General features: G+C 36.6%; 1 protein-coding gene across 4 annotated transcripts in view; it reads right to left on the bottom strand.

Moving 5' to 3' along the window:
- Positions 1–25,032, bottom strand: part of CAMSAP2 (calmodulin regulated spectrin associated protein family member 2) — an 82,225-nt gene that overhangs the window by 42,590 nt on the left and 14,603 nt on the right. The gene's annotated exons all lie outside the window — the stretch shown is intronic.

Raw genomic sequence — 25,032 nt, 5'->3', positions numbered from 1 at the left:
TAAGCATGTACTGATAAATAAAACATAGCTTCTTTTAAAAGATGAGGTACATTTCTCCTGGTGTTATGTATTGAAAGACAATGGCTATTTCACAGTTTGTAATACTTAAAAATAAACAAACAACTCCCCCTGCCCCCCCCCAAAAAAACCCAACAAAAAACTCAAACACAGCAATAAAAAAGAGGATGACAACCGGGATTTACATTAGATTCTTGTGATTGAATAACAAAATTACTGCGGTTTGCAGAGGCAGCGCCTACAGCTAAACAGATTTCCTTCGTCTTCATGATAACAAAAACAGAAACAGTTTTCTAAGTATTAAGCAAGATATCCCATGGATCAGAACAATTTCCGAAGACGGTATTTTTAAAAATATTGACTTTAAACACAGCTCACAACGCAAACAAAAATCCCCAACACTTGCTAATACCATCGCTTCAATGCTATAAAAAATATTCATATAAGCATCTCACAAGGTAGCTGTGACAGCCATGGTAACAGCAATGAACAACATGAGTCACACGGCAATATGCTATCTAATCATCACACTTAAGGTACTTCATGCACATAATTCATGCCAGTATTTCCAGCAGGAAATGAACAGATCCAGACTTCATGCTGCCCTTAGTGTTTGTAGCACCAATGACAGTGATGATGCTGACCTCAGAAGTAGGCAGCAGCATATACCGATTTTTTTAATGCTGTTAAGTTGCTTTGTTTGACAAAAAAAAAAAAAGGCAAACTACACTCACTTTATCTACTAAAGACATTCACAAAACTGTTCCTGATAGCCAGCCTTCCTGGAACAAGCTTGTTCTCCTTGGACCCTGGATGTGACCTGAGAGCCCTGTCTGCCCCAGACTCCATCTGTGCTCCCAGCAGCAGCAGCAGTGGAGCCAGGCTGGGAACTAGCATCTCCTCACTCCTGACACCACTGATGGACCCATTCAGAATAAACTCCTTCCACCACCATTATTGTGCCTTATGAATTTACTTACAGACCTTTATGAACAAATACTGATACAATCTCTTAGGGGAATGAAGGACAATGCTGGGGAGCTGAATTCTTGCCACTCAAAGTATTCAAGAAAAATAGGATGGAAAAGAGTACTGCCCATATACAGCCTTCCAAGGAGCCTGCACTCCAGTGGGCAATGCAGCAATGCTATCCAGGGATGCACAAGCTACTCCTTTGTTGGCCCAGCAACGAAGAGGAAAGTTCAAGTCATTAACTATGAGTACAGTCCCCCAAAATGTTGTGAGGGATTGCAGAGCCTGGGTCAGCCATACAAATCCATGCAATTCTGGCAGGAGTTTCCAGCTCAGACTGCAGAAGGGTAGTTTAGCATATGTAGTACACAAGATTTGGATCATCTCTGACATCCAGGGGTCATTGATCTAATAATCTTTCCTTGCTACATTTTTCTAACCTAGTCTGAATGGCTCCTGGGTTAAAACCTTGTGCTGTTTTCAGAACCTCCCCAGGAGATGAAATGAAGATATAATTAAAACAGCAAGAAAATACTGGATTTGCCTTTTAGGAGGAGGTGATGCAAAAAAATCATGTTTTCCAGTCAAACGTAAGAGTGGCCTCATACAGAGTGCTACTGCTAGAAATGTGCTGATCCAGAACTGCTAACACTGCCTGCGGCAGGAGAGGATTGTTTTCATCCCTGCCTGTGGGAGGACACTGCCTTCCACTGACGTCTGACAACCAAGGAAGTTGCAAGCAGGTGTGGAAGCAACATCTTCTTCCCCAACTGTTGATCTATGACTAGTTCACTGGGTACTATGCCTGTGCTTTGAGACTGGCGTGCAAGAAAAGCTATCCCTGGAAACTCTCCCAGAGGAATTTAGTAGCCTTCACCTCCCATGCTGGATCATCAGCTTCTCTGGAAAACTTGATCATGCCTATAAAGTGGATTGCCAATGGAGAGAGAATGCCACTGAAGTGTTGCTAAAACTGCAAATATGCTCAATACATTATAAATACATTAGGCAAATTAAATTATTTACATTTAGTTAGTTGAGTCACATTTTTATTGTTTCTAGTAAATCATTAATGAACTGCAAACTACTTAAGCAAACAGAGGGAACAATGAAGAGAATGACCTTAGATAATGCTTTGTATTATCAAAACTAAGTGTAATAAACTTTTACCCACACCGACTAAATTCATGTCACAAACTTTATTTTACATAAACAATCAAATACAAGCATCTTCAGTCTCATAAGTGACTCCAAGTTATTTTCTTTATAATCCAGGCAAGACATTCAGAAGATTTTTTAAAAACATTAACTAATAAAAAGAAGAATGAGTATTATCCTAAGAAACAAACAACAAAATTGCTATTTTTTTCAGTTAGCAAAAATCAAGCTTTTGTTCTCTTACTAATAAAAATATTTAAAACTAGTAACATATATGGATTTATTCCCCCAGAAAATTACAAGCAACTAAATAAACACACAGGATAACAGGTATCTAAAATAGTTGGTTTTTAGTTTGGTTTGTTTGGGTTCTTTTTAAAAGGAGGTACAGAAAGAATGAGAAAATTATTTAATTCCATATACAGCTCTACTGGTTTTCTTCCACTTATTCGGTAAAGAGTAAGACAAGCTGCATTCTTTTACATCTCCTGATCCACTATGCTCAATGAGAAAGAGCAAATTAAAAACTACATTACAAATATAGTGTCCTACTGCTCTAAATACAGGCTTTGACAGCATAACTGCTGAAGTTCTCTAAAAAACCCCAATTTTTAAGAAATTCTATGGATTTGCCTTTCTCACCGAACAACATATTTTAGGTACAGCTAAAAAAATCAAGTGGGAGAGTTCACTTTTACTAGTTGGATCTGCAATTATGAGTGAATTACACATGGAAGCAACTTTTCATATCTGAGGGAGAAACAGAAACCACTCTGAGGTGGGCAGAAACTACAATCAGCACTCAGCAATGTCCTCTTTCTCCAGACAAGCCTGTAACACAACACCTGAAGGAAGTCCCCAGGAGCCGTGATGACTGGTATCAAGACAGTAGGTTAAATGCTGATATTTCCTCTGAGCATTCTGATACAGAGCATAGAGGTCCAGGCAGGATTTCATGCTGTCACATACCTCCCACATCCAGAACTGCACCAAGGCATATGTGAATAAACATCACAGAATCACAGAATGAGTTGGAAGGGGTCCACAAGGATCATTGAGTCCAACTCCTGGCCCTGCACAGGACCAAGAGCATTGTCCAAACAATTCTTGAACTTTGTCAGGCTTGGTGCTGTGACCACTTCCCTAGAGAGGCTGTTCCAGCACCCAATCACCCTCTGGGCAAAGACCCTCTTGCCAATACCCAACCTAAACCTTCCCGGACACAACTTCAGGCCATTCCCTGTCACTGGTCAGCAGAGAGATCAGTGCCTGCCCTTCCTCTTCCCCTCACGAGGAAATTGTAACTGCAATGAGATCTCCCCTCAGTCTGCTCTTCTGCAGGCTGAACAGACTAAGTGACCTCAGCCACTCCTCACACGGCTTCCCCTCAAGGCCCTTCACCATCTTCATTGCCCTTCTTTGGACACTCTTATGGCTTAATATCTTTCTTATATTGTGCTGGCCAAAACTGCCACAATACATGGTTCCAAAATAAAACTAAAATTAGAGAAATAAGAAAAAAAAAATCACACAGAGTAGAATAAAAGAACATTAGAGCAATATCTTTAAAAAAAACAACCAACAAACAAGATCAACACAGCAGCAGTGAACAACACAAGAAGTAATATACTTTTTACAGAAGTGTTATGCAGAGATTTGGTTTAAGCCAATTCAAAATATTTTTTCATTCTTTGATCATTTCACTACAATAGTGCAAAGCACTAAAGTCTTAAATAGAACATGATGATATATTAAAAAAATACAAACCCTTGGATTCTTAGAGGTATTTTATTTTCTAAGACACAAATGTGGTTTTGTCTTGCCCAGCTACAGCCTGTACAGAGCACAAGAGTTTTAACTTACTAATCTTAACAATCTCATGTAATTACTAGTTAGTTTCTGCCCTGTAATGTAGGTTCCACAGCTTTTCTTTCTACTGCTGAATACTTCAATAAGAAGCTTTACTGAACTGTAGAAGAAAAATTATTCTGAGCATGACCGCTAATGCCTTCCCTGTCTGCCTAACATTTGATTACAGAGCTTGCTTCATGTCCCTTGAAGAACTGAAAACAACTTCATTAAAAGAGTACTAAGCAAAAGGTGCATATGATACTGTACATACAGATACTTAGGGATAAATATTGCAAATTACAGACAGCACCTGTATTGTTACCTACTACTAAGGATATTTCTCATATTCCATTAAATGATATTCAGGTCAGGAGTTCTCTTATGACCTACCAACATAAAAACATAGACAAACCCATTTCCCACTACCGTGCTTGAAGAAAGAGGCAGAAAGAAAAAGACGATATAATCGTTACCCTCGCGCTGAAAATAAAAATCCCCCAATCTCACTATGCTTTGGCCAAGAGATTTGATCTTTGACAGAATATGGCTTTTGTAAGCACACATATGTACTCCTGTTCTTACTCAAGTTGGTTGTGCTTCAAGAATTTTTTGCAAGAATTTTGTGAAGGAATTTGGTCATATTTTTAAAAAAAGGATCATTACACTGTAGTTATCACTTGCACAACAAATACATATATTTCTAGCTAAATTCCCTAAAGATTTTGCCTAGACTAGATCAGGCACTTGAGCAAAGAACAGATGAGATCAGCTCTCTACATTTGGCTGGCAGAATTTTTATATCCATTGCATCAGTAGTTATGTATGTAACTAACCATTCCTATCTTCTGAAAACAGAGGTTCAGATACTTCTCACACAACAGTAAAAAACAGTAATTCCAATGGTTTGATGAAACTTACTCAAGAACATATATGGAATAACCAGTATAAGATGTACTTAGGGAGAAAAAAAAGGTAAAAACAGTTGCTGATATCCAGAGTAAAAAACACACAGTAACAGCAGGCAAGGGAAAGCACACAGGAAAGGTGTGCCACCAGCAGTGCGAGGATCCCCTTCTGTACCACTCTAACCCACTTCTGAATCCAGCTCCCTTGCAGATTCTGTGCACAGCACAGTTTGAGAAAGCTGAGCAGCTTTAGTTCCCAGACTCCCTTTTCCAGGGACTCTCCCCCAGATAATCCAAATCTCAAATGAATCCGCTAGCATAATGAGATATCATCTACATTCCAAGTCTTAACTAGGAGTGGAAAATTGCAGAATTTCAGCTCAGGGAAGGCATAGACCAAGCCTGATATTGCAGGAGGTGAGGAAGGAATTCATGAGCAGTGCCAACAGGTGATAACTCTATTACAAATTTCACCATCAGTTATACAGCAAATTGAAGAAAATTCTGATACTACAAAGGCAACAAATTTTAAAATATTTCAATTAACAAAACAGAGCAGTCTCAAGTAGTCAGTTTTGCTCTGTCTGATGTTTTTGGATGTAGTTCTTCTCTAGCCTCACACAGTACTTATGCCTAAGCACAATCCCAAAATAACCTCAGTTGTCTAGTTAGTCTTGTCCTGCAAGTGAATGATCATGTGGAATTACCTCCTCACTGCACTGTCATGAAGAACAAGCATTTGACTCTGATAAGATGCTTATTCAGCAAAAATGGGCACTACTGAGTCATGCTAAGCACATCGAGGCAGGTTCTGCAAGGTAGAGGGAATGGTTTTTACTTTCAGTATTTTTATAGTTTTCTGTATTTGGTTAACTTTTTTAATTTAGCAATCTCGTATATGAATTTATATGTTAAAAATTCATTATTTGACTGACTATACACAGCTGGCACAGGAAATGTAGTTCACTTCTATAAAAAGGATTTGTTGAGTACAGATACTTGCTGAGTTAAGCAGTTTGATAGCACTTTTAAGTTCTACCTAAGGTTTCTTCATTATGCTTGTTAGAGAACTTAATTTGATGTACTAACTCAATCCTAACTAAATACCTAACAGAGGTTCCCAGATTCTTTCTGAATCAAATAACCAAGTGAGACCTTGACCTACTCCAGGTCATAGTGAAACAAAATACCTGCACAACACACACTGGAATCAGGAACCAGCAAATTATGTTCATCACATTATTTTAATTTTGTCATATTTAATAGTTTCACACAACCTACTTCGATTTTTTTTTAATATACTTAAGAACTACAAGTTGCCTGTATCTTATTTACTAGAAGAATCAAGTGCCTAATGGTAAAAACCACAAAGGCCCTTTATGCTAAGTACTCCACGTTTCGAAAAATAAAACACTTGCAGTTATATAGATTAAACTAAAGTGAGAAATTAATGAAGGATAACTGATAACAAGACAGTTATATACATTTAGACAAGTAAATAGCAAGAGCCTCAGATTTCCCAGATGATTTTGTTTTTGCAGATAATTCAGGATTTTTCTATATCATACTGTCAAATCCTGTCCAGATAAACCAAAAGCAAAAATCTCTTACAAAAATTACTTATATGCACTGCCTCCTTCCTCTCATGTGTTGGATATTTAAACCAAGAACAAGTAGTAATTATATAAAATATCATCTGAATTTCTTTTGTCACAACAAGCTTCACCACTCTTTGAAGAACACAGGAATGGGGAAAAAGAAAAACAAGTCTTCATCTTACCCATATATAAATAAAAAGTAGTTCCTTCTTCCTGACTCATTCATACCTGCATGGTAATGACATTAAAAGCACTGGTTTAACTTCTCTGGCAGCTTAGCTAAAACACCTGCAGAGGCAGTTATCACCAGAGTATCAAAGCATGTTCATCTCAGAACATCTGCTGAAGGAACATGGCAGTGCTGCAGAACTACCACTTCCTCGTGGAGAAGGAGGAGCAGTGACAAGACAAGCCAGATTTCTACGGAATTACAGGTGAAGAGTTCAGGTTTGGGTGATGTGCTAAAGTACATAAGAGAGTAAGTTGGAAAGGCAAAGAGAAAAAGAGGCGGAGGTCCCAAAATAAAATATATATGTGGGGCTGGGATACTAATTCGTGGAGATGAGAGTGCACCTCCAGTGCAGGACTTCGCCTGGCACTGTGCCTCAGCATGCTACAAGTCCCACTGGCAAACCCCCCAGAGCCTCTTGCTTGTATGTCATCAGAGGAGACCAGTTCTGAAATTTTACAACACAGACTTCTAGCTAACACATTTGACAGTTAAATATTGATGGGCATTTTTGAATGGCAGCTTTTGTAGCTCAGGTAACTGATATAATATGCTTTCCTACAAGAAGAGAAATAAAGTTAGATACGGTTTTTTCTCTCATTTCTCAAACAAAAAGATGATCAAAGTAAGGCCTAGTTATCAATGGAAATCTCCAACTAAATTCCACACAGTTCTGGGACTGGCCTTCCAGGCTATGTTTTTAATGCCTACATTCTGCTCAGTTTCCTCAGGAAATGTGCCTCCCAGCTGGAACTCATGTAGACACTTGCCAAAATACCAAACTGGAAATACACACTTAGATTCTCGGGGGATGCATTTGAAGATTAACTTTCAATCATAAACAAGATATTTGGGGTGTTTTGTTGCAAAACTCATCTTTGTTTTTGAGCGTGATCATCTTTCTTGGTCCAAATTTGTATTTTTACCATATGTGGAGGACAAGTGTATCATTCAGCATCTTAGATAAAACAAATAAATTTAGTGTTGAAGCTAATGCCTCTGAAACGTAAGCATCTAAGACCTTGGGACAACTTCATCCTGTCACATGTCAAATATCACCATAATTTTATCAAGCTGCTGCTCAAAAACCTATGAAAAGTTTCTGTGGTTTTTGGTTAACTGCTGATACACAAAAATCTATTTTTAGGAAAGAAACATGAGAAACTTTCTTTGTGTTAGCTTTCTGTGTTGATCTAGCAAAATATTGGATCAAGAAATCAGAACATATAAGGTCATTTCAACATACTATCTTCAGAAACAGGAAAATAAGTTTCAATTTTTATATGAAAACATAATATGAAATCTTCCTCCATTTGCATATGAACAGGTTCCTGATAATTTTCTTGCTGTTTCTTTATTAACCATAGAAGGACAGAGAAATGAGGTCATCACACTCCTTACAGTAATGGCAATTACATTAAGGAGTTATTTTACCTTTTTCTCAAAGGTTTATAGGAATAGCACATTTATAGACCATAACACAGCACAGTAAGACATGGGAGGGAAACTGACCTCGTCAAACATTTTCTTCTAAAATAACAGCCAGGGTCAAAAGAAATTTCCCAGTCTCTTACTTAAATGAACTCTATCAGCAGCGTTAAATAATTAAAACAGACACAGAAAAGTATACTGATCACAAGAAATCTCTTTCTCCATGGCTGTTAATGTAGTAAAACCTTGTAAGTGACAAGCTGCTGACTAATAGCATTACTAAATCAGACAGCTGACCAACATTTTTTCATCTACTTATTAAAGGATTATGACAGGCCAGCCACAGTGATGTTACAGCACAAGTGGGAAAGGTGCATTATGGTTGTTTTGACAAACATATTCAAAAGCCTTTCCACTTGGTTGGTTAATCTGGACTAAACATCAAGCTTTAAGACAGATCTTGAACCTCTGAAGTAAAGAGTGGGTTCTTCAGAGAAAGGCTCATATATGCACTCACAGGCATAAAACAGTTACTGTACTGTAAACTTTATGATCTGTTTTTTCATCTTCCAAATCAACTCTGCACTCAGGAATATACTTTATACTTTAAAAAGAGCAATCTGCATGCCTTCACAGAGATCCTGCTGTACCAATAATCCTTTTTAATAGATTACTTGCACCCGAGGATGTCCACTTCATCTACTGCTGTAGATTTTTGCAGGACATCTGGCAGCAGTCTCCAGCACCATAAGCTTCTGCTAAGCACAGGGTCACACACAGGCTCCGCCTGCATCAAGAACTGCTGCAGACCAGCAGGAACAGGCTGTCAGACAGAAAAGGGCTGTGCTGAGGAGGGGATACCTACAATATGGACTGCTCCTGTCAACAATCACTCCACTTAAAAAATAATCTGGAATTCAAGCAGCATACTAGTAAGGCAGTGGATTGTCTTTCTATCAGCATTTTACAAAAATGGGAAAATCAATGAAATAGTAACTAAAGCCTTTCTTAGAAGTTACTTTGGTAAAGGCATGATTAATATGACACCATCTTCAGGAAGAACATTTTCTTCAAGAAAACTTTCTTTTGAAAAATGAAATGGTTAATTAGCTTCTTTCCTATCCATGGAAAAGACTAGAATGTTTTATCCAAAGAATTAAGATAGAACAGGAGACCATTGTGAACTAGAGACTACTTCTCAGTTATGGACAACTAAGGTACAACAATGACCATTCACATCTTTCACAAGTATTTGTTTGTAAACTGATACTTTTCAGAGCATGAAAATGAATTTTAAAGTCTTATCCTCCACCTCTCTTTGGTAATGAAAGAACAGCCAGTTCATAAGTCTATTTAAAGATTAAAACAATAAAACACATGATCATGTCCTAAGTCCTCATGCATTTTTTTGTTTATAATGTTATTATTTCAGGAGATGTTGCTTAGTTAGTAGCTCTCAAAATAGTAAAGTGAGCTGCAGCAGTAGCCTATTCACATTGTAGTAAACAACTATTTTCATTGGCAAAACATCACTCCTCCTTTTCTCCACAATTAAGACAAGCTAAATAAGAGGGCATGGTGATAAATGAAACAAAACACAAAGCAGCTGAACAGAAAATCACAATACAGAAACAGGAAAACTGGTAACTCCTTTCATTTTCAAAATAATTACTTAAAATGGCAATTACTAGATTTTAAGTATTTTCTGTGCTTCCAAGAATAGCAGTTAACAGCAATAGTATTATTTGAAACCTCTGCTACAAGCACAAGGTATGTCAGTGCATGCTGTCCAGAAACCATACAAGCCCTTCATGTAATGATAAAGTCTTTCCTTTGGCAAAAGCAGTGACCCACCCCCACATATGAACCTTAACTATTAAATCACCTTCTTAATTGGGAAGAGGAAGGGAGATGAAGGGATGAAGGGAGGGAAGGAACAGGAAAGTATTTTATCGCTGTCCTTAAATGATTGATTCAGAGCCCACCAGCTGTAAACCCGAAGTCCCATCAGCAGTGCCATGGAAGGAACAGTACAGGTCCTATGCAAGACTTGGGCAGTCTGTGACACCCAGCAATTGGTGACAGTGTTCTGTCAGCCAAAAGCCTAAAATCACAGAACAAAAATCTTTGCTGGGCAGTTTGGTTGTTGATCATTTGGAGGAACTGAAAACAGTTTTGTTTGGAAGAGCTAGAAAAGAAAGTAGTGTAAGCATTAAGGACTGCAGAGAAATTACATCAAGCCAGGCCAAAATCCCTGGAGAAGTACTGCTGCAAGAACTTAACTGATGGTTTTTCAGACCAGACTAAGTAAAGCAAAGAAAAGTAGAAATTCTTGCTTCCCAATTTTTTCTGAATTAAGAAAAAGCCTTATTTTTCTCCGTATTTTATATCTGTGGTTTGTTTGGGTTTTTTTCCCAACCTCCTTCTTATTAAAATTAGAAATTAACTGACATCTGTTCTTTCTTTTCAAGCATCCAAACTCTGAAATCCCATAATCTGTAAATGGGAAAGGATGATTATTGAGAAACTTGGCTGAACTACATGTGAGACACATTAGTGGCTGTTTTAGCAATCAATTTAAAATCATTGGCTTCGAGTATGTTATTTCAGAATTGAAGGCAGTATCTGTAACTTACGTTACCTAAAATACCCAAAGGAAAATTTTATCAAACCTAAAAAGCTGGCTGTCTGCATAGGCAAGTCAATCTGTAACATCTGAAAATGAAAAAAATCAATACTGTAATAGTACCAGATGGCATGGACACTTTTTGAAAAGCTGGTATACAGTTCTCAGCACATTTATTGGTCACAGGTAACAGGCAGTATACATTTCAGTGTCTGCCTGATCATCCAAACATAGGATAAATACAAATCAGTAAGTAATTTTGCCAAAAAAATTCTTACAGTACTCATTATAGATATGAAAGACTGGGCAGAATTTAATCTATATTAAAACTGAAAATATATTAAAATATATTAAAATGTGTTTTAAAACATAATTTAGACAATTTAGGGTTTGCTTAGTAATATTAATTATTCATCTTCAAACATAGAACAGTTGTTATTTTGAGACACATTACTTAAGAACTGTAAGTCTTTTTCAAGTCCCCTATTGGATACATATGGACACACACCAAGCAAGGCAAGAGGTACTATAGAGGCCCAAGAACAAACACAAGCCAGACAAATGCCAAGCCTAGAAGAGAGTGTACACATGGTTTCTCCCTGAACAGAGGATTCTGCAGTATTTTAACTTCCAAAGTAAGGTGTACTTAGTGTGTATAATGCATCTGAAGTGGATATATTGACTTAATGCATTGTTTATTATTCCACAATGGATGAAAGATAAAGGTACAGAAGTGAGGTATCTCAGATGATTGAAGAACTATTTCACAATCTTATAATTATTAATGGAGAGCAATCACACTCTCACCTGTAATCATAATTTTAAATAAAGTAAGTTTCATGTCATAAAACAATTTCATATGTTTCTATTGCTGCAAAGAAAAATGACAAAAATATAAAAAAAAATTGCATAAACTGATAGAAGCATTCACATTAGTACATATGCTTTCTATTGTGTCTGCACCTCTTCCCATTCATCCCCTTTGCCCTTGGATGCAAAATAAATACTTATCATCAAAAAGCATGTGGTATAACACTTGCTATATAGGTAGTTCAGGTAGTTCAAAATGACTTATCAAATCTGAAATACTTTATTTGGATTGTGCCTTCTGCAGAGGAGAAAGAAGCTGTTTAATGTCGGTTATTCATACTGAAAAAAAAAAAAAAAAAAGACAAAACAAAATCAGTTTTTCACATCCAATGAACAAACACAGAGAGGTTCAACCAGAGCAGCTACTGTGGAGAGGAGGAACATAAACATCCCTCGGTCCTTTCCCCTCTGTGCATTATAGCCTACAACTTCCTTGTGCCATTCCAGGATGTGCAGTCACAACAGGAAATGTGCTTCCAGCTCCATCCTTCAGCCAGGCCCAAGAGCAGCAAATGGGGCTGTGTGCCAGGACAGCACAGCCATGGCAGGAAGCTCTTGGAATGGAGTTGGCTGTTCAGATACCGGTTTCCCACATCCACTGCAGAAAGGCTGCAGGTTGGCTGGCAGCCAGCTGGATCATACTGATCTACCAGAAAGCTTCAACTATAACCATGAAATGGTTCAAAATAAAGAAAAGGCATAATAATAGTGATTCTTCAGAGGTTTTCCTTGGATACTATTTAAAATACTTCTTTCATTTATTAACATGACCTTTACAATGATTTCTGAATCAATCCCTAACTGACTATACTGAGATTCTTTTGAGATAAAATACAAATTCTTTTGGAAATTCTAGATAGATCAATGATAGACTATGAAAGTTATTTTGAAGGTTGTCTTCATCTGACCTCTTTACATTCTTAATGTCTTATTTCTCTACATGTAGATGGCTCAACTCTTATGTGTGTTTATATATATATGCATTTACACACACACATACATACCTACAGGAATAAGAGGTCAGAGCAGCTTTGAATGCACATAGCAAATAATGTTGCAACAGGACTTAAATAATCGGAATGAATCAGTCATTCAAACAGCACTATCCCTTTGAGATGTGAACAGACAGGTTTTCACATTTAGAGACTAATGTCATGCTTTTGTCAGAGTTCCAAGACTGCAAATGAAAATATCACGTTGGTGTTTCTTGGCTTTCCAGTATTTGGCGTTGCCACTAAATTTTTAAACTTTTTTTTTAATAAACAGTAAAATATACAAATAATATCCCCAATTCAGTTTCTACAGATATTGGTGTCTGTAATAACAAATTGTGGGGGTTTTAAACAGATTATTTTTATACTTACTGATTTTATATACCATTACAAACACCAGGCATTCACCTAGCAAGTCTTGTTCACCTATTTATAAACTTAGGACCTTTTTATTCTTCTATTACCCTGATCCAACATGAAAACTTGCCACTATGCCCTGGTATTTCAACAAGACACTGGATGAAATAATTTAAACTCTCTCCTAATTACTGATAGTGAATGTACTGTCTAGCAGTGAATGTACTCATATTTGGAAATATACTGCTATACAATTATGATAAAATATACTGCTTGGTGATATAAAGACAAACAATTCTTTCACATAAAAAATAATTAATCTATACATATATAGGCCTGATTTTTTAGTCTTTTCACTCAGCCTCCAGATTTTATTCTGCATTTAATTAATTTAATAAACATTTCACTAAATAGTAAGCAGCCCGACCTTAAGCACTATCTATTGTATATGACATTTACAACAATCTAATTCAGGGAAAAACAAGCGGCCTACTAAGCTTTCAAATTTCACCTCAAAACTTCACTAAGCTTTCAATATATAATCAGGCTCTAATTGCTTATGCAAATGCAACTAATTGCATCCTCTAAAAAGGCATCTGAAACATGTAAAAGACTGCAAAAACAGTTTCTGTAAATATATGTCTACTGTAACATGCTTTTTCACAGCAGCAAGAACAAAAGTTAAGTAACACTGTTTTAAAAGTTCAATTACTATAATCCATAATTTTCTTTAGTGTAGTATTTTCCTGTTTTAATCACAATCCACTATTTTGCCCTCAGAAATTATGACAATAAAGTTAAGAGATAATGGCATGTCTAGTTGCCAGCAGATGAGCAATGCATTATTTTAATCTGTAAAGCACCAGTACACTGAAGAAGCAGAGGAGGAGAGGTGGGAGTTATGCTGTGGGAAGAAAAAAAAAATTAACACCATTCTGGAAACAGATATTCCTGGCAATAGGGTTTATCACACCAGGCCTACACACAGATCTGGAGGTTTGCTTTATTGGGGTTGTCACAGGCTGATGGTGCCCTTTCAGTAGTATAACAGAACCACTTTCAGGAAGCACCTCCAAGCACTTGCCACTGGTTATCTTTTGGTAACAAAAAGGAGCAAAGTGGAAAGAAGTTAAGCTGCTCTATGTCAATGAAGCTTTGTGGATTGCGGAACTGTGAGCTCCAGCCTCTTGAGTAACTTCAGTTCTTTTCCCATTCTGACATCACTAAGTCAGTTCCCATTCTAAATCCTCTAATCTCTCACATTCTTCCTCAGACCTACATTCTGAAGGCCTCCTTGAACTATTCTCAGTATGTGCTGGCTCAGGAAGGAAGCTCATCAGAGTCCAGCTATTTGGTCTGCACTTCAGCCTTCCCTTTGTCAAAGGAGTGAATTTGGCTCACTCTCCTCTAGACAAGTAGCTATCTCCAATATGCTTGCAAGAACTTGTACAAGAAAGAATTCACAAAATAAATAAGCAGAAGATAGATACAGGCCATCCCTAAGTGGAACAAAAGACAAAAACAAAACATCATTTGGCTAGGATTAAAGTTGCAAATTCAGATCATATTTTAAATTCTTTTCCAAGAAGATTTGGGAAAGGTACAGAAGCAAGGCAAAGAACGAAAAATCAAACAGCCTTCAGAAAAACTTAAAGGCAAATTTAGCCAGTGGTTATATTGGAAGAATGGTATTTTTCCAGATAAAATAACTAGCAGGAAAAAAACCACAACCCACCATCTAAAAGACCACAATTTGGATAAGACAACAGAAGTGACAATACAGTTAAGATATATTTTAAAATAATATGAAAGCAGTCTTGCATGATTTTAATTTAATCATCAAGATGGTTGCTAAGATGAATATTATCTAAAAGTAAATATAAACCAAGAACTTCATACAGGGAAAAAGTGATGTAAGTGCCAGGAGAGACATGCCATTATCACCCCAGTGAACACAGTACCTTCTGAAAGGACACTAAGTGCTGGCAGTCTTTTGTGCTGCTGTCCAAGGTTTCAGCCTTGAAAAGCTGCCTTTTTGCTCATTTCTTCAATGTCTGAGAACAGTCATTGTGTTTAAGGATAAGAAACATCTCAATTCTATTATGAGTTAACATATTGACCTGCAAGCTGATATTAGTAGCATCTTTCACTTTTTATAAAGAGAGTTCTGTCTTCTGGAAAATATATTATATTTTGATAGCCTTTGTATTATCTACAAGTCTGCGAATTTCATGTTTAACCTACATCTTCATCTCAGTCTAGAGTAAATAAGGAAAGAAAAAATACTACACTTTTAAAACTACAGAAGGATTTAAAGAGAAGTAATCTGTACACATTGAGCTATTCTTTCTATAACTCTAAGAATTGTGAGGATATTCCAAAAGATTAGAAGAAATGAAACAATGGAATTTTTTTTGAGAGCCAATAGACAATAAAAATAATTTTAATGTCCCATATCCTTCTTCTAATCTCATGCAAAATAATTTCAGAGTCAACAAGTAGCTTGATTTGTGTATAAAATTTAAACATACCAATTAAATCATGAACTAACAGAACATAAACCACTTTTTAAATTCATTTATAAATATAACAGAAATGTGCAAGACTCATTATGAGTGCAAAACATCTAACTTGATACTAATACACTCTGATTAAAGAGACTTTTTAATGCTGGATACATTAAACTGATGTATAGTCCAGTCAACGAAGCTGAAAATGCAACTCTGAGCATAGAATCCGCAATGAATTCAGGAAACACCATACAGATGAATTATCAGCTCACCTTCTCTTAGAATTTTTACCAAAGGCCTGGAAGGAAAACTCATCACTGATCAGGTTGAAAGAGAATGCAATACTTGTGGGAAAGGTAGCTAAGAAAGAAGATGAATCGGAGGAGTAATCAGTTCTCCCTCTAAATTTTGGAGGGTAATAAGTGAGTCAAATAAGCTACATGGAAATAGAAGGGCCCATCTCAAATGGGAAAAAAAAAGGCAAGCTACAGTAATCAGAAAGGTATTATCTTCTCTAGTAAAGGAAAGGTTTAAAATTGTTTAAGAAGAGGAACCTAAAACAATTGAGACTACAGTCATACGTCTGATAAGAGTATAATTGTGTTAAGTCGTTAAGACATTAGATCTTGTTAGAACAAGCAAGGCTGTATTATCCTTCTCCCTCCCCACAATCCGTACAAGCCAATAATACCAAGGTACATGTAGCCTGTTACATAAGTTCACAGTTTCCCTATGTTCTGGGAAAACCAGATAAATTATCCTCTACTGCTTGGAGGCATATGAATATTTTTCTTGTTATTGAAAGTACACAGTACTTTGGGAGGATTGGGGTTTTTTCCCCAGAGCTTTGACCAGGAAAAATAAGAATTTTCATACATATGCATGTGCTGACTTAATTAGAATTATGAATTGTATTTTCTCTAACAATAAAGAATAGAAAAGTGCTGGAGAGTATCTAGGGACACCATAACACCTTATAAGACATTGAAGTAATTTGAGCGACGGCATTGTTCTCTAAATACTATACTAAACCTGAGAGCAAGTTCAGTAAGTAAATTAATTGAAGGGGTCTTTTAGCATCAGGATTTGCTTCTCTCTAGCAGTTCTTTGCTAGCATGTGCACATATTTATTCACCAACTCCATTATTACCATGATGTTTTACTTCCCAACCGCAAAAGTTGAGTTTTCTCTGTATTTCCTCCTGTTACTGAAGAGAACCTAAATGCAAGAGTTGGAATAATTTCATCCCTTACCTATTAGATACATGTTACCACAAATAATTCAGCAACTTGGAAGTTATGAGACTTCCCTGACAAAATGATATACTGAACTACATTAATTTACAATACTTCTATGGGCAGTCATAACGTTATTATTTTTTTTAACCTCACATACACAAACATGTCTTTACAGTGAACTTCTGAGTATCACTGGGTAGGTTTGGGTTTGCTTTTGGGAGTGGGGAAAGTAAGAAGAGGGGTAAGGAAAAGAAAAGAGAAAAAAAAAGAGTAAAATCTGTTCATAATTGTGAACTGAATTTTCTTTCAATCAACATTGCATTCCATTGTTTCCCTTTCATGCATTAGGATGTAACCTGGCATAGTCCTGTATTTCATTCTAACCTCTTTTTTAAGTCCACACTTCGAAGTGAATTGAGCTCTGTAAAAAGCTGGCAGCCTACACAAAACAATGCCGCAGAAACACACCAGGAGGATTTACAAAACTCTTTCTGTATAATGCACCAGGAAGATTTTACAAATGTTTATTCCCTCACAGAATGCCCATAAGAAGGGAAATCAAGCACAAGGTATTTTCCACCAAAGCATGTTTCAGCAATATACGGTTTAATCAGTCACAAAATAATCTTAATATGACAGAGAAAAGAGCCGTAAAAAAGTCTGCATGGGGTTCTTCTGACTACAGATATGGAAAAAAAAAACCCTCATTACCCCCAAATCCCAGAAATTAATTTATAAATTGCAGGTCAGCATCAGTAAAAAGAGAGTAAGGTGATACAAGCTCTGTAACTGAACCTCTGAACAAATGCTGTTGACAAACAGGAAGAAAATGCCACTTGTCTTTTGGCAGCACTTAATTGGCACCTACTGCAGTGGTTTGTTGCCTAAATACCATTGTGCAGTTGGCTTAATATATTAGTATCCTTTAATAAGGGAACAGATATCTCAATTTCACATTTAAGAAACATGTCCCTATATGAGATTTCGTATTGCATACTATATACATTTCATAATTACATCATGCAAAATTAATCTGATCCACACTTATATGCTTACCCAATATCTACATATTCTCTCTGCTTTTCTTGTCATTTTTCTTCTTTTAGAGGCCATAATATTTTTTACCTGCCACTTCTTTATCAAACCAAACAATTAAAAGAATTTCAGTTATATACAATGTGAAGTGTGTATTAGTTCAGAAACACTGACTGCTAGGTCTTCTAAATTGTATTCCAAGCATCCAACTTAAGGCTTATAAAAGCTCTTGCCATTTCAGCTTTTGAGCAATGTTATCAGTCTTGACAACTGACTGATTTGGATCCCTGGCTATTGCTACATGATTATATAAATTGTGCTAAAGATAGCTTTTTCCATTGTTCTAAAAATTATTAAGCTGAGGACCTCCTTCTGACATACACTTGACTAATTTTTCCACTTGTCTTACATTTGTGGTTTGGGAAGGTAAAGAAATATACTGGGAGATATCCTTCCTAATGACCTTCTGACAGATGGGGGAAAACTGAAAATATCCTACATATACAGTAGACAGTCAATTTGATAAAGAATACTATTATACTAAATTTGTACCTTAAACTATTTAGCAAGTTACCAGATAATGTTTTAGTACATATATTGTTTTCCTTACATAGGACAAATACTATTGGATTTTGCTTTGAGTATCTGGAGATATATTTCGGCAAGGTGACAAAATTTCTTACTAGTTCATATAAACATAATAGTTCAGAGAAAACCTACCAGTTCCTATAAATTATGGAAATACACTACTATTTACTGCATTTCCCTAAGTGTCAAACAAAAAGACTAGATATACTGCAGAGACCTTATATTTTGTTCATTCAACTTCAGGGGGAAAAAAAAATCCCAATGTTGTTAGAATTCCAGAGAGTTTGTAAGAACAAAGATTTTTTTATGATACATCTACTGTGCCGACAGAGTGTGTTCTCTGCTGATAAAGGCAGGCAGATTGCCAGAATTATATGTGCAGATTAACAAATGTAGATTCTTAGTGTTCTTTTGTACTCTGTTGGAGCAGCTGCTGCATTTTGGGGAGTACAAACTGTATTCCTTCAACAGTCAGTGTGGTTTTGTCCCCTTGTTGCTGTGTGTAGTACTACACAGAGCTGGTAGTGAAGCTCTCCTTATGTTTACATGACAGACCCACACCTCCTGCTAAAAGCTGCTCACTGTTTTCCATAATAGGAAGAAAGCAGTGCTCTTCAAGGAACTGCCTGCTACAACCATGTAAGATTTTTAGCTTTCCACTATCCAGCACAAGGGTATTAAGAAAGATTTCCTTAGCATAATTCAAACAAACTGACGAAGAAACACCTTCTAGGCAGTCTGTAAAACAATTAATAGCCACATCTTTTCCTAATAGCTCAGTTACTGTACTCCAAAATATACTTAACCCAGCAGAAGTACGACCATTTCTAAACATTTACTTAAATAACCTTTTCACATATTTAAAGAGATATAAAGAAAGTTCACAGCAGCAAACCAGCAGCCAAAAGCTGAACCACACTACTTAGCAGTGCTGTTAAAACAGGAAGAAAATGCTCTTAAACTGTGTTTAACAAAATAGTCTTTCTTTCAAGGTTAATGAAAATACTTCCTGACTTGTTTAGAAACCATTTTCTACATGGTATCTGGCATTCTTTATGAACATTAATTCATGACATATTTTTCTCCTAATTTAGTCCTCCTTTTAACTGGTTTTCACTTTGTGCTTCAGGAATGGGTTTTTTGGTCTGGCTTCCAGGTGGTTGTGTTGGGTTTTTTTAATTAAATCACCACCATCACTCCTTTTTTCTTCACCTCCCTTCTCCCTCCAGGTTAGCAGCACAAGAAGGAACACTAAGAATACAATCAGAAGCTCTTGGTTCAAAATTTTAGTTTGCTCAAGGCAGAAGAATACCAAGTATTTTGTTCAGTCCTGACAGCACTCAGTGTTTCCTAATTAGCAAGGAAGTGAACAAGATAGACAACAGTCAATAATAACACATCACTTTATTTTCTTATGAGAGGCATAAAACCTGGCTTTGGTAGGAGCTACCTTCTCTTGGGGTTCACTTCATTTCCTGTCATCATTCCAAAAGCAGCAGTTTTATTTAGTAGATCAGATATCTCAACTGGAAGATGTATTGCAATATTCTCTCCTCATTTTAGTGGAAGATTAAATGTAGCTACCACAATTTTACATTAGAAGAAACATGAGAAAATGTGCTGCTATTTCTGAACATTTCCTACTACATTCAACTGGCAAAGGCAAACGTAAGGCCAGTTTTGTATTTCATGGTGGTTCTGAGGAGACACTCTCAGCACAATACAAGCAGCACAATTTATTCAATAGCTCTGCACAACTGAAATCAATCCTACAAGAGTTGTTAAAAAGAATAACCAGATTTAGTTATTTCTGTGCAAGGGTTCTTAGTGATACAAATTTGAAATGGCAGCTAAATGCTGGAACTATGAATAAGACCAAAACCCTGCATAGATTTTTGTACTGAAATTAAGGATGAAGGATTAAAAAAAAATAAAAAACCCCAAAGAATTAAAGCTAGAGAAATCATAGAAGGCTCTTGTGGTTTTTTGTTGGTTTTTTTTTAGCATTAGAGTTGCTGAAAGGACCAGCAAAGTATCCTTTCTCTGTGTTCTTTATAGACAACTTTGGTGTCAGTAGCTCTGCTACCTTCTGCATTAGTTGCCACACCTGATGCACAAGGTGTGCAGACAGCATTCCATGAAAACCCAAAGGATGTTGTAGAGGACTTTGCAGTTATCTATGTCTTCCACGAATTTCTGATACAGATATACAGAAATAAAACAAACTCTAATATAACTAACACTACTGACCCGTATGATTTGCACACACTAAATTCTAGACAAACATACTGTAGAACACATCCCAAGTCACTGTTTCTATTTACATCACACAGAAAAAAAGCATTTTCTACATACAAGAGAAACATAATTAAAAATGAGCAGCAAGCAAAACAAAATCCCCAGGCTATGAGTCAACATAAGCTTCACGAAAAAAGCTAATAGGACACTAAATTATACGTTAAAATGGTAAGAGCAGAATGAACTTTATGGAGAGTCACAGTAACCCAAGTGCAAACTGGCACCTCGTGCTTGAGGGAGCCTGGTATCCGTGTCTGTGCCATGCTGACTAAAGTGTGATGGTATATTTGACACAGCAAGAACAGCAAAAATACTGGATCGCTGTTTTCAAGCAAATGAGAACTTTACCAGGAATGCATGTGAAGAGGTGAGACTAGAAATTGAGCAAAAAATACAGAACATCTAAAGATTACATTATCCCAGCCCAAAACCACAGCAGACTGGTTCTACATGGTACATCAGACTCACTAGACTAAACTCAGGCTCTGTTTCACCACTGTATTTGCTTATTATTTTAATCCTGTGTGAAACACACTACTATCAAAGATGCTCAAATATCACAAGGCAGTTACTCTTAGAATCTGGTGTTTTAACTAACAAATTATAGTATCTATGGGCTCAAGTCAAGTAACTGCAAATTCTTTTTATGTGTCCTCATCTACCAAGTAATTTACAATAGCACAGAATGGAAACTTGTTGCATCATGCCTAAAACCAGAAAAAAAAAATTCTTCAGGGCAGAAGCCACATCTTACTTCTTTGTTCTATGAAGTGCTTAGTGCATGTTGTGTTGCTTTACAGAGTTAAAGGAATCCTACAGCATGAAAGAGCAGAGGCTGCAGCATGTAGCTGCAAGGAACCCGGTGAGCTGCTGCAGTCCCTCCTCAAGGAGAAACACTGCTGATGAAAGGCACTGTCATTTCCAATGAATGCAGTCTGTCAGAGACCAAAAGTCTGGACTGCAGGATGAGTTAACCACTTATTGTCTGTTATCTCATCCAGAAAGAGATCCAGATCCTGGCTACAGGTACACACACAACTAGCACTATCAACCCCCTGCCTTCCACACAAGTTTCACTAGCTGTGATTAACTCAGCAATCAGTACTGCACAGCAGAAAAGCAAAACTGGTGCAGAGGTCCCTGGACTCACCTCTACTCCCCTCCCAGGGGATTCACTTCAGTCAGCTCTACTCTAGGCCTGTGAAATGAGTCCCCCTTGGCAAGTGGGCTACCATTAGGTGTGATCCTGGGGCCCGTCCTGCAGTTTATCTGCTGAAAGAAACTGAGTTTGTGCTCCCTGCAATGCCTCCACATTGCAAACCACAGATGCAGTAACTGGGAGAATTACAGAGATTTGCCTCAAACACGTGCTCCAGATCACTACTAAATAGCTAATACAGGCACACCTAATTACACCTCAGATATAGCCCAGATTCACCAACTGCTACAGAGAAATTATTGCCAGACTTCTTCATAGCAGACATCTTCAAGGGAGGAGGTAATTTGCAGCTAAATGGATAAACAGTTTGGATGACAGCACAATAAGTTTTATATTAAAACCCTGTACACATAAATTGTGTCTCAGAATTAGGGAGGTAGCAATTTTTAATCCTACCAGCTATTATTGACTTATTGCTGGGGTTTTGCAGGAGCCTCTCATTCCCTTCCCATGTTGGCTGAAAACTGTAGAATTGTATGAAGGATTTAAGTGTTACTTGATTACTGACAGTAGTTCACAAAAATAATTATATATGGGTGTAAGTTTAAAGTAGCTACTCAGCTGGTTGACATATTTTTTTTGGCAACAGTACTTTTCCAAATTGAAAGTTCAATTTTTAATAAAAATTATGCTTTTTGACTACATTATGCTTAGCATGGTTTTTATACTTTCCTATACTGAAAATATAATACAAAAAATATTTGTATGGCTTATATTCCTGGATATAGTATTTCTACAAAGGGTATTCATTAACCTTCTTCTAGTCACTAAATTTTATTTAAGAACTAAATGCTTTAAAATGCCTTGCAAATTAGTAACTTTTTTGTAGTCAGGTGAAAATATACAACAATCAATATCAATATAACAACAGTAAGTGTAGGAAAACAGATTTTTCTGGCACAAATTTGGCAAAAATCTATGACTTTATTGTATCTGTATACCCTCTAACACAACACTGTTTTTAAACAGGTATTCAAGATTTGACATTATTACTCCTCAAGCTAGAAATTCAGTTAGCTTTGGCCCTGCCACAGGGGACAGGCAGAGCAGAACAGAAGTCCACTGCTGGGGTAATTATGCAACTTCAGTTTCTCTGCAGAGCATCAGGCAGCAGAGAACCAAGATGCTGATGCTTTATTCCTTTCCCCACATGGCAGAAGTGCATTGCAGGGACTTGAGGGAAGGAAAGAAATTCTTAATTCCTCTCTGAATCTGTTTATTCTTCCCTCCACTTGAGGCAAATTGAAAGAGACCATATGAATACCAAATGACCGGCCTGATTAAATATCAGAATTCTCATAAAATGATTTGGCTTGGAAAATACATTATTCAGTCGATATAAAATTCTTGTCATAATGCAGAAACTTGTCTAAAAGCCTCTGACTCATTCTGTAAGAACAGACATGTATGTTTTTAAAATAAATAGATACAATACTTACATGGGAAAAAATATTAAAAAATCCAAATTGCCTTCCTTTACCTGCCATTTTAAGCTTTAAGTCAGTCTGAGTAATGAAATAAATATGACATTTAAAAAAGATAATCAACAAAAGTTAACCTTGACTTGAACAGTGATCTCTGCCTATTATAGCTGGAAGCATCAAAACAAAATTATTGCATCATTATCAGAACCATGCTGAATACTTAAGCTGTTTTTGATTTCTATAGCTTGTCAAAATCTCACTATTCCATATTGGAGTGCCTGCTTAAGACAGTGGGTTTTTTCAGTTAAATTGGAACTTGCCAACTAAAATAAGAATATTCGCAAAAATTTTGGAACTTAGCTTCCATAAACTTTTAAACAACCAATAGTTCCCTTTATACTGAACTATAATTTCCAGGAGAAAAATATTCTGGTTCTTGGTTGAACACCTTCAATTCCAAGCTCTAGACTATTTCTGCACTGTTGGAAGTCTAGCGTAGTGGAGCCAAGACCATATAAATTTCAACCACAAGAGTAATAACATGGTATTTGATTCTTTTGCCTCCCTACCAAAAATAAAGACAACAGGATGATCCTTTCAAACACAAAGAGTTAACAAAACTAACATAGAATTAAGTTTTAATACCTTGCAATACATGGAGAACAAAAATAGAGGTATTGCTGAATAACCTAGTTTTTGGTTTTAACAGAAAGCAAATAGGAGATGTGAACCAACCAAACCTAGAGAAAAGACTAAACAAATCAGAATCCACAGGGACTTCCCTACCCTTACACAGGGGAGGCTTTAATAGATTCCTTTGCTTCTGTTCCTATGTGTTCATTTCATAAATGCCTCTTTCCTAACCACATTCCACCAGGGGAAACTGATTTTTAAATACACATACATGTAATATACATAAATATACATGTGTGTATACACATACAGGAACACACACAAACACAACAATTTGCAGCCTCTCAAATTAGATACTAATGCAGCCAAGTCAGTCATGACTAACAAGGAAACTGCCATCTATCCTGACCCCAGTGCAAAGAAGCACATCCATTTCCTAGACTTTTCCAAGGAAGACTTTAATATGTAAGGTGCTTCCTAGAAAAAAGTTCAATCTAAGAAAGAGAGAAGACCAAACTTTGATATGTAAATAGTAAATAGTCATACGTGAAGTAAGTTAACAATCCCCACAGACATCCCTGCACAAACATCCAGTACAAGGAATTCCAACTGAGTTGACCACAACTAAACATATTATAATGCACATGTAAAATTAAAACATTCCATACTCAAATCTCTTTTCCATAGTTCCATTTTATAATATAACTCATCTCTTTTCAGCTAGAGAAACGCAGTACATCTGAGCAGGTAACAAGAAATATCCCCTAACAAACATCAATATCTCTTCCATATTCATAGGGAAGACAGGTTAGCAAAAGCTATACTATTTTCTGTTGAATTACTCAAAATTATATTGAACATGGGTTTAACACAATCTGGTCTACTAGAGGAACATATGAGTTAATTATATATGAAAACTTTCTGTTCTACGTAATTGAAAAGGAAAAATTATTCCATGCTCTAAAACAGGATATACATTTAACTTTGTAAGACTTGTAGAAACTGTGACATATGGAACACTAGGAAAAGGTACTGGAAGGCAACAAGGGAAAAGACTGTCAATACTGCAACAGCCAGAC

The sequence above is a fragment of the Corapipo altera genome, unplaced genomic scaffold (assembly GCF_003945725.1).
Source record: "Corapipo altera isolate COAL_440 unplaced genomic scaffold, ASM394572v1 119, whole genome shotgun sequence".
In the NCBI taxonomy this organism is placed as follows: domain Eukaryota; kingdom Metazoa; phylum Chordata; class Aves; order Passeriformes; family Pipridae; genus Corapipo; species Corapipo altera.
The sequence above is the reverse complement of the archived record's forward strand: the minus strand, read 5'-3'. Positions and strand labels throughout refer to the sequence as shown.